The sequence below is a fragment of the Anas acuta genome, chromosome 2 (assembly GCF_963932015.1).
Source record: "Anas acuta chromosome 2, bAnaAcu1.1, whole genome shotgun sequence".
Taxonomy (NCBI): domain Eukaryota; kingdom Metazoa; phylum Chordata; class Aves; order Anseriformes; family Anatidae; genus Anas; species Anas acuta.
This window is the reverse complement of record NC_088980.1, coordinates 134777465-134789139: the sequence shown is the minus strand read 5'-3', so window position 1 is coordinate 134789139 and position 11675 is coordinate 134777465. Positions and strand designations below refer to the sequence as shown.

General features: G+C 40.4%; 1 long non-coding RNA gene across 1 annotated transcript in view; it reads right to left on the bottom strand.

Moving 5' to 3' along the window:
- The window catches only part of LOC137851833 (uncharacterized), a 70405-nt gene that overhangs the window by 34516 nt on the left and 24214 nt on the right, over positions 1–11675 (bottom strand). The window lies entirely within an intron of this gene.

The following is an 11675-nucleotide window of genomic DNA, read 5'->3' as shown; positions in this document are numbered from 1 at the left end:
GTGGAGGAGGTGTGAAAATGAGAATGAAAGCACTGCACTAATTCACTGTAGGCACAGGGCTGCAGGAATGGTTCATGACCATCCTACAGCTTGTAGTGCCCTAGAAAAGATGTTGCCCCTCACCTGCTTCCCAGCAGGGCTGCCCATCTCCCTTATTTCATCCCATTCACTATCACTACCACCAGAAGCAGAAAGCTGAATAACAGAGAGTAGTTGTCATAATAATAATAATACATTTAAATAAAAAATAGCAATGTTACACATGAAAGTATTACCTTCTCACACTTTGCACCTGATTTTGCTTTAAGCTTTGAGTGATGAGGAAGATGTCATGGACCACTGAGATTATTTTCACCATAGGAAATGACATGAAGCAAAAGGCAGTCTTCATGTGAAAATTACAGAATCACAGAATCATTAGGGTTGGAAAAGACCTCCAATTAGTCAAATCATGGTGAAACTTCAATTCACCATAAGGACTGCATTTTTTTTTTTCTGCAGAGAGGTCAGTAAACTTGGGGATGTACTAAAAAGCACCATACCATTTTTCCCATTTTCTCCTGAAGGAATCTGTGGATACAATTGTATGGACAGTTACTTGAACTGCAGGCTTAAGGAAAGCAACAACATTTCTCTGGAACAATATTCAGGAAGTTTTGGCTTGGCTATTTAGAAGGCTGTTAGTTTTTTCACTTTGCCGCATGGAAACTGTGTATGGCTGCTATTTTTCATGGCCCAACACTTTCTTATGCCCTTGCATAAAAGTCTTAAACTGCAGCAACATTGCCACCACTACTAAAACAGGCAGCATAATGCAGTCCTGACCATAGGAGCTCGTATCTATTACAGAAATCAAACTGCATGTTTTTCCAGGTGCTACCATCTTGGAAACAAGGCACATGGGGACCCAAAAATGTGTTTCAGGACTTAACATGAGGCCTACAATTAGAATTTTTTATTGAATCTCGTTATTGCAAACTGCTTTCAACTGAAGTGTGCATTTGTTTAAACACCTTCAAACCCAAATTTGCTCTGACCATTGAAGTCATATTTTCAGAGTTAGTAGAAGAAAATAGTGCCATTTAATTGGCAATGTTATTTCTTGTGACTGAAACACTTTATTTAAATCAGTAACATTTTGCAAAGATGAACGTTTTAAAATACACTGCAAACATTTTAAGTGTGCAGGATAAAGTTTCTTAGTGGAAGCATGTTGTGCTGTACATGAGCAATGTAACACTTACACCCCAACCCAAGTGCACATGGAAAAATATGGATGGTGCAATTCAGAGTTCCTGCGTAACTCAGACAAGTTGCCCCAGCTCTGTTTTCCAGCATTATCTAGCACTTGTATCTTCAGTTGTCTCCAGGTGGATTTAACTGACAGCTGAAGCACCTTGTTAGCTGAAATTTTAAAGGAGTTTGAAGAAATCATGCAGGCTTTTTATAAAACTCTTCTGTCTCCTTTGAAAATGATCCTTCAGTTCCTAGAGCTAGGAGGAGGGATATTTCCTGTTCTCTGAAATTTGCCTACGTATTTTGCATGTTAATACAACATCTAACCCACCTTGTCTGTCCTCTCCAGGTGTTACTCCAGTTTGAATAGCACAATGCAGGCCAATCTGCACAAGACGGTGCCAGGCTCCCAGCTGTCATCTCGAGAACCTCAGGGTTGCAGAAGAGAACTGGCACTGCAGAGCTGCTCCTGCAGTGTCTTTCAGTGTCAGATCAGAGACCTGACGTGTTGCTGTGAGCTGGAAAAAGACATCTGGCATTTCCAAGGACGTTGGTGAGACACAGTCCAGCCCCAATATTCGTGTGGGGACTCCTTTTCCGTTAGATCATGACAGTTTAAGCATTAAGTGCAGAAAGAGAATTAGGTGTTAGGAAATTCTGAATGCTGTCTAGTTCTGGGTTTGACCAGAGCATACAACGCATACATGCGCGCACACATTTTGAATTAGTAATTTTATGTATTACAACACTTCTCAGATTAACACCAGGAAATTTCAAAAAAATATCAAAACTGGGACTCCTTAAAATGAAGTCAAAATACCTTGTTTTGGATCTTCATAGATTTTCTTGGGAGTTTTATCTAAATCACTCATATTTATCAATTGTCAATTTTTTGTGCATGTTTTGCAGTCCTTGTCATTTCTAGATGAAGAGTGGGATAGAATTGCACAATGATGTTAATTTTAGAGATAAAACAGTAGCATCTGATCTGAAATCATAGAATCACAGAATGCTTTGTGTTATCATAGAATATCATAGAATGGCTTGGGTTGGAAGGGACCTTAAAGATCATCTAATTCCAACCCCCCTGCCATGGGCAGGGACACTAGACCACGTTGCTCAAAGCTCCATCCAACCTGGCCAATCTGTATCTCTAGGCTGGAATATGTTGAAATTTGCTAACTCAAGACCTGAGTTCAGATAATATACAACTCTTCATGTAGTCATAGTTATATACACCAAATCTACTGTATCAGCAGTGTATGTTTTAAATGTAATATTGTCACATTAGGGAGTACAGCAAACAGTAGAATGTCCTTGAGAAAGGCTGAGAATAAAGGAAAAGATCATCTTTGCCCAACTGGGAAGACTCATGACAAATGGCAGAAATGGGGAATGTGGGTTAGTGACAGACAAGAGCCAACAGCCAAGGCTGCTTTCTTTCAGCACATCCTCAATATGTCCCTCGAGCCTCCCTCACACTGCCTCCTGGCTGGGTACAATGTAGGTATTTGTGGTGTCTCCTTTCTCTTAGGGAGGACAGGGTAGAAATAAAAACAATGTTCCTCTGGGATGCTTCCAAGGGTGTAATCTCTTTCACAGTTTACCAAATGATAAGACTGATGGCCTCTCCTTAGGCATCATTCCAGGAGACCTCACCACCAGGACTTTTCTCTTTTTCCTCCACCTGTCACTGACTTTCTGTAGATTTCATTGTGATCTTCTCTGCTAGACCCTTCTAAGCAATGTCAAAGGGCTCCATTCCTCCCTGTGTTCAACATATGGTCAGGGCCATCCCAAATGTCATGGCTAATCCCATGGCTTTAGGAAATCCTAGGTAGCACTTATGCAACATTTGCTACTTCCAACCGAGCCGCATGGAGTAGAGCACAAGGTCTGTGATGATTTTGGCAGGAAGAATAAAAAGACACAGACCCTTTCTGTGATGGTGTTGGCATGTCTGTATTTCTTACTTTTGTCCTGCTACAGTAAGGGATTTCCTTCTTTTATTCACTGTTCTGAGCAAATATTGACCAGGGTGATCAATGAGTAGAAATCCCATTCCAGTGTAAATCACGCATGAACGGGTACAATGTTTTAAGAAGTCCCCCTGCCTACTTCAGTCCCTCATCCTGAATACTTATGTTCATTGCTTTCACCATGAAGAAACAACATGCAGGAGGTCAGGGTAGGTAAGAGAGGAGAGAGAAACATCCTTGGCAGCCAAGGTACAAAAACGAGCAACTCCATAGTAAGTCCTGCAGGTCCTTAAAGTGGCTTCACATATCCTTTTCTGCCTCTTCTCCCCTCCACCATGTGTAGTGATTACTTACCAAAATTTAGTTCTCAGAATCCTTCCAGTTTCTCTCTCTATCCCTGACCATGTTGGTGGCTCATTGGTAGGTTCCTCTGACGTAGTCCTAAATGAAGTAGGGGCTTCACTCTCAAGCCAAGGATCCCAGAACTGCCCTGAGCATCTAATCCCATGGGGAAGCCTCTTGCAGCACCTCCAGAGGGAAAATTACTTTCCTGAGAAATGACAAGATGGCTCTGCGCACATAACCCACAAACATAACTGCATCTTTGCCATGAAAAGTTATTGCTAGGTCACATCTGATTTGTTACCTATTATCTTTCCTAAGTCTTTAGAAACTCAATGGCATCCAAGTATTTCCCTCCCGCTGATTATGCAGTTAGGATGATTTTTCCTGAGATATATTAGTTTGTGTGTTGTTTTTTTGTTGGCTTTTTTTCTTTGTTTTGTTTTGTTTTTCTCAGTTGAATATAATTGTGCTGTTTCCTGCCTGTATTTCCAACCCTGAAAGTCCCTTTGGAGAAAGGATTTCTCTGTCCTCACCGGTGTACACGTGAGGAAGACCAAGCAATCGCCCAGGGCAGAAAAACAGGAAGGAGAAAAGTAATAAAGGTTCTCAGTTCCCAGGTCCCATTGATTTCATATGCACTGAGAGGTCTGCAGTGGGAAATCAGCACCATGCAGGCATGTGAAACACAACTGATCCCTGAGACAGAGAGACAGGAGAGCTGGTAACACATTACCAACCTCCAGTAATTTAAGAATCGTTTTGTTAACTACTTCAACATGTTGGGCATTTATATAAAAAAATTAATTTCCTTTTATAGTGTAAATAAAGTCATTAAATAAAATCAGGATCAGTTATAATCCCTGCAGATTTCTCTCAGACTCAGTATATTGCTGTTTACCATTAGCATTTGTTTCCAATCTTTTATTCAGTTTTCACTCCACATAATAAAGTTCATGTCCAAGTAAGACACTCCAAATGTTAATAACAAAGAATTTACCAAGTGCTCCAATCAATTGAGTATTAGAGTGAAACCATCCAGACACTGAAGTGATGTGCTTTAACATTTCTTTCACACACACATACGTGCACAATTCTTTTTATACAATTCACATGTCATTTGGTTGCTCTGGCGCTGCATTTCTGGCAAGCCAGTGACATATTATTAAAAAATAAAAAAATACTCTGACATTTTATCCAAAAGCAATGATTTAAAGAATATTGTTTCTTGTGGTCAGGATCAGTGCATCTTATAATTTGCAAGATAAATGTCAATAAAAAGTACATAATTCCTGTAATTTATCAAATTTTGAAAATTTTAATGGACTGTACCCAAGACAGTGAAAAAGAATTATATGAGTGTTCTTCACACAAGAGGCATTTACATCTTGTAGTAATTATTCCTTTCCTAGATTCCCAAATAACTTCAGAAGATGCTTGTTGAGAAACAAAGTTACTGTATGGTGTTAAGAAATTCAGGGAGCCTTACAGTTATTTAGTGTTCTTTAGGTTACAACTTCGTAAAACATGGTCAAAAATTAGAACATGCTGATAAAGATGTTCTCCCAGACTCCTGAGTCTTTGAGGAGAGCCTGGGTTATTTTCCAGCTGTGCACCAATAAATATGTGAATTTTCCAGATTAGGTCAGCTTCAGTTTGAAAAATGAGTAGAGCTCAAGAGCTCTGAATAAGTTTTGTTCTGTGATTTTTGCCGTATTCAGAAGTTTACCGGGTAGAAATCCCCACACATCAAAACCAAGAAAATGTTCCCATGAACTCCTGTGAAGACTGAATTTTTGGCAGCTCTGCTGAAACCTAAAACAAGCGTGAGAGAGCTACAATCGACAAAAATTATTCATCAACATTTTCACTATATATGGATGTGTTTTATTTATATGAATATTTTCTATGTGTTACGATCTATGAGCTGTTTGCCTGTTATTCATCATCAAAGAATCTCTGGGCATGCACCAGGATTTTAGTGTCCATTTTCTTGTAGCCTTACTTCAGAAATGCTGATTTCCTACTGATCTCGCTTTCCCGAGGTCTGTAAGCACTCCCCACCACTGAGCAAGAGACCACTGGTCATGAAAAATGCTGAAATAGCGTCGTGCTTGTAGCATGTCTGCTGATCTGAGTAATGTGAATTAAAAACAAAACCAAAAAAAAAAAAAAAAAAAAAAACAAACCCTAATGCGACCACGTTAGCTTGAATAAAACCAAATCAGATTATACCAGACCACCTGAGTTCAATTCTGTTATTAATCACAGGGGAAAATCATAGATAAAACAACAGCTGAAGATACTTTTCTTCAGGGAAAAAAAAAAAAAAAAAAAAAGATTACAGAGGCTCTATATTCTTTGCAAAACCTGTAAAAAGAGAGAAATAGATTTAAAGTAATCTAGCAATTATAAATATGTTTTTCCCCATTACACTTATCTACATTTCCACCATTCTGATGAGGTAAAAAAGCCTTACAAGAAAAGCCAACGCATTCCAAGCTGGCATGAAGAGGCTCAGCCCTAAGGATGGACAAGCCTTTGTTCATCTCCATCCTCTTCACCATGTCTGTCTCCAACCTTCCCTTCAGCTCCTCACCTCTGAGTCTCTTCCCCCTCACCCAAAGAAAGAAAAATGTGCAGATGGGTCTCATAACTCTGTGCAAATGGTGCCTTTGTGAATATTTGGGCTTCAGGAATGAGAGACAAAGCTGAACGTGTCCAGCTCCCAAAGTACTCCAGAGGCACCTCTCTGACAGAGTTATTGTTGCCCCAAATGAACCTTCCAAAGATTGTATTAATCAGAGATTTCTATATCCCAACAACAACAACATGGGGGGGGGAGGGGGGGGGGGGGAGGGAAATAAAAGAACAGCAAAAAACTCTTCCGAATATCTTGCACGTAACTGATGATCCTGTTAGCAAGCTGGAGTACCGTTCTCAGAGCTACCCCCGGAGCATTCCTGGCCTGCAACATAAACCGAGGTAATCGTGTGCAATAACAGTCAGGAGGAAAAAAACAAGTCATTCCCACAAGAGACCATCCATAGCCACAGGAAAACGATACTACACTGTAAGTAACTAACTAACTGGAGGGGGCTGACAGTCTTCTTTTGGCTAACAGGAGGGGATGCACATTTGGATTCGAATTGACAGCCGCTTCTGGGATGGAAGGGCTTTCATTCGTGGCGCTGAGTATGACGAATTGGTACCAGCATAAAAGTTGCAGATCCACGGCTACATTCATTAATAGCTGCTTCTGGGAGGATTTTAGAAATTCAAGAAGAGAAGGAAAAATGTTATCATGTAGGAAAGGAAATTCTGAGAGTGTAAGACATCTGGCTTGTCGGTAGACTATGTCTGGAGAGAGGGAAGGAAACATAGCATGTGAGGTGCAAAACATCTCTTAACTGTATAGTTTCAGAGCAATATTCTCCTGGATGTGTCTCTGTTCCTATGTTTAGGTTTCTTATTTAACCCACAGACTATTTGACCAGTGCTGTTCCAGTGCTATGCATAACACAGAAATATTTAAAATGAAGATCAATTAAGGTTACTGCAACAAAAGGCTCAAGCATTTAGAAGGCAGGACACTTTTAAAGTCAGTCTTTGCTGAAAACAGTGCCTTATATTTTTTGTTTTTTGTCTCAGAGCTCGTTGCTCAACTCATGCTGGCACATGCTGGGGTAATCACAGCAGCAGGGAGTGGTATTGCCATATAGGCCAAGTGGAGCTAGGCTGATTTTGCCCACCTGAGAATGTGATCCATAATCTTTCACAGGTGGATTTGGCCAAAACTAGGACATAGCAAGATGGGCACAAATAAAAAGCAATGGTAGAAAAGTTACCGTGGCCTCTTCTGCACGCAGTGAAAAATCTCAATCAGACCTTTGCAGTTCCTTACACCTCTTTCTCTCTCTCTCTCTTTTTTTGTTTCTTTTTAATTTTTATTTTTCTCTTTGCATTCATTTGATGACTGGACACATTGCTCATTCCTGCTTGCATGGTATCAATGCACCATTTTTGCAGATGTTCAGGCTCCTGGCAGGTCAGGGTCCCTGCTGCAGTGGGGACCTCTCTTCCCCTTATTCTGCTGAAGGAAAACCATTCCCTACAACTATTTTCCTCACATATGAAGACCAGACCTGGGGCACCGCTACCCCCAGGCTATCATGTTTAACTAGTTGCGAGTGGGGGAATTTTCCAGTGGTCCAGCCAAGCAAATGCTTATGAGGACACAGAGCATACACAGGGTCTGTACGTATGCACAGAGGGGATGATCTAAAAGTTTCCTGTTACTGCAGTACAGCTACTAAATGTAAATTGACAGAATGCAAAGAATATTATCATGGAAACATCAGCAAGCAGAGTAGCCTGTGGGAAAACATCACAGGAAAAGGAAAAAAGAGTTCCCCTCCACATTTGGAAATTTGGATGAAGTGCTAAGCTGCAGGGGTTGGATCTTGAACTAAATGTCAGTGCTTCGGGGTCGGTGACCTTACCTCTACAGTACTTTATTGGTAGTGTGATAGATAATTTATAGCTTTAAAAAATGCTGGAAGGACATACTCTTTCATGGAACATATGGTTTGGATTTGTACTATGTCCATTACTCTTGTTTCTGACAGTCTGTAATAAGTCTATATAAATTTGTTACTAAATTACTATTCTCTAATAGATATACAGTATTTCCATTATTCGACAATATTATTGTCACAGGGATACATACGTCAAGTCCAAAAGCTCTTATGAAATGTGTGACTATGTGCCAGGATTTCACTTTGACATGCAAGCTTTAATTTTAAATATAGTCATATAAGCAATAAAGGTTCAACAATTCAGCTTGAATTCCTTCTAATAATAGCCTTTTTTATTTCCTTCTTTTAAATAAAATTGACACTGACAGCATATTGGCAGGGTTAAAACAATCCTGTTATTACAAGCCTTTAATCACAATAAAAAGGAAACAATGTATTTTTTTGAAAATATTCCTTTGAAGCATTACTGTCTGATTACCTCATAATTTCTTTATCTCTTAGCTAGTCCTTGCCAAGCATGTGTTTCATTCCTCTATCTGTGAAGAATGACATTTTTCCCCAAATAGAAGCAGGATTTCTTTCAGTGGCTGATAATTTCCTTCCTATTTCTGATATTCTAGCAAGAATCACCAAGAGTGATTTATCAAGGGAAATAAGTTGTAATTATTTTGATAACTTTATTTGACACTAAAACAATCTGTAAGTTTGTGCCTGTTGTTTAGCAGAATCTGACTGTTTGTATAAGCAATAACTAGCCATTTCTTTCATGTTGGCAATACTGAGTTCCTGTAGCCAGAGAATTCAGTGCCTGAGTCAGCTCCCAGCTAAGTCAACAGAGTTTTACCATCAGCTTCCAAGGGAAAAGGTTCAGGTTCCAGGTAAGGAACAGCTGAAAGGTCTGTTCTTTGCACTTTTTTTTTTTTTTTAACTGAAAGCTAATTCTTTCATGAGATTCAGGGAAAATCATGCAAAAGCTTTTGTTTCTTTCATTATTCTGTCCTAGCAGCAAAGGGTCACTGCTGAGATGTTATGTCTAGTAGAGACTGCCAAGGTTTGTCATTAAGCACGATCACTTGGGAATGTTCCAAACACTAACACTTTTATATTCGAGATAATGATATTTTCAGTCAAGTGATATGCACTTTTTGCCAAACCCAAGCAATGCAAATGCAACTTCTCTTTGGTCATATTGGCGGGGCCTGTATTGCGTGGCAGGTGTCCTCCACAGCTTTGGTCCCCTGAGAGGTTGCTCTGGGGCCCTCCTGGAGCATTTTGAGGCTCCCTCTTGACTTTGAGCCTGGGTTTCCTCTGCAAAACTAGCCAGGATTGCCTGGAAATGGTGCACATCTGAGTCTTGTCCCAGCAGGAGAAACACTCCTGGATCCCACATTGCAGAGGAAGAATTTATCATTGCCTATTCCCATTATTCTGTCTCTCTGTTCATCTTATGACAAACCACAACAACAGAACTAGCACATGTTCTGTTTGCCATTTTTTGTACTGCATCTTTCAAACATAGTTTGCTATTTTCATTTCTCAAAAATCACGGCCTATTATGTGGCTATTCTATTTCCAAGCCAAGTGTTAACTCCAAATTTACCCGTGCAAAAGAGGCATTACAAACATAATCACTCATCCTATTGCCATTGGAGATGGGCAATCTCTCATCAGCACGCAAAGAAAACAAGAGTATTCTGTTCCAGTGTTTGACAGAACTGTATCTTCTATTAGTAAAAAATACATCGCACATACAAATTGCATTTCATGCAAAGATCCCTGTGTGCATTACAAAGGTTGAATTATCATTATCCTTGTTTTACAAATTGCCTGCCAGTGTCACAGTGAAAACCATTATATCATTATTCCTTCAACTAGATCTTTTTAATCACTAGTGGCCTGGGCTGAGCTCAAAATCCAACTCCCACGCAAGTATCAAACTAGTGTTTAACCCTCCTCATTGTCCCCTGGTGACACTTTCATGGAAGTAATAGTGATGAGCTTGAACATGTTGCTGAGTGCTGCATATTTGTGAGAGAAGAGCTCTAAGAGCATTGTGCACTCCGGTCTGCCATCCCTGTGAACCACTCCTGGAGTAAAACAGGACTTACCTACCAGTGCATCACCAGTAAGTTGTGAAAGAACTGCAGATATCAAGATGGATGGGCTTCAAGAGAGGAGAGGTGGCTCCAGATCATTTATGATTATGGATCAGGTAACACCTCCTTTAAGTGATAAAGTGCTGCAGAGAGCCTGGAAGTCTTTCCCTTTTGCACGTGCATCAAAAGGTCTCAACATCCCTTGCAACGCCACAAGAGCAAGCAGTTAGTAAGAAACTTGTCCTAGACCAGACTCAAAAAAAGGCTCTCTCTTAACCCTGTTCCCATGAAGGAGAAAAAAACTATTGAATGGTGTTGTTGCGGAAGCATTTTACCCAACCACCTGCAGGGCATCCCAGCCCTAGGACTCTGCATGCTTCATATGGACACGAACCTCCTGCAAGATGGATCTGCTTGTACTGTAAGGCACTCTTCTAAGGCAGAGTGAATCCCAAGGTAGGATTTCCTTACTGCCTCACTGTCCTCCAGAAAGTGAGTGCATATTTGCTGGAATGGGCTGGAAAGAAAGTACTGCTGTGTCAGAAGTGCTGGCTTGGCCTGCTCTTCCTACCCAGGCCTGCTCTTCCTTCCCACCTGCATGAGGAGGCCATTTTCCACACGTGTCCATGAGGACAACCCAGCCCTATGTAACTCCAAGCGAGGAACCAAAACCCCTGATATAGACCTCACAGGAGTTTGGAGCCAGAAGCAATTATTAGATTGACAAGTCTGTCTTCTGGTAGTTCACAAGACAAATGATGTCACAAATCCTTTTCCATTCTTTAGGAACAAAGACTGATTAAACTAAGCCATTGCAGTCTTCAGGTAGCTTAACCATATGCTGCTACAAGCAAAGAACAGAGGAGGATGAGATGCTCAGTATCTGGAGACTCAAGAGATGAGATATACCAAAACAGCTCCAGCTTTTATCATTTTGCCTGATGAAACACCAGGAGGAAAACCACAGTGAAAAGCTCTTTGTGAAGTAGGACAAGCCTCCTGCTCACTTCAGAGAATACCTGGTAGTGTTAGGACCAGCTTCATCAGAGCACACCAGAACCATGTGGATGTTCACAGTATTAGCAGTGGTACCGAGCAAAAGAGAAAGTTGCAGAAAAGACAACTTTTTTGTCTGATTCTTGCTAAACTCCTTTGCCAACACCCCAAGTCGAGCCATTCAAACATGCTCAAGTACTCGTTGGCACAAGTTACATACTTTTTACCTTCTTATAGTGTTTCTACAGATTTCTGGATAAATATGTTCTCAGTATTAGCTGAATTTCCATTTCACTGGGAATATAGAAATAGCCTCATCTCAAATGGGTGGACCCTTGTTGTACTGATAGAGACATTCCCCTTCTTTCTTCCTTAAGATGAATGGACGTTTTTCATATGTTTTTCAATTTCAACACTAAAAGCATCAATTAGCATCATTTATTTTAGGAAAAGTACATATTTTTCACCAACATGCCTGGTGCATGCCC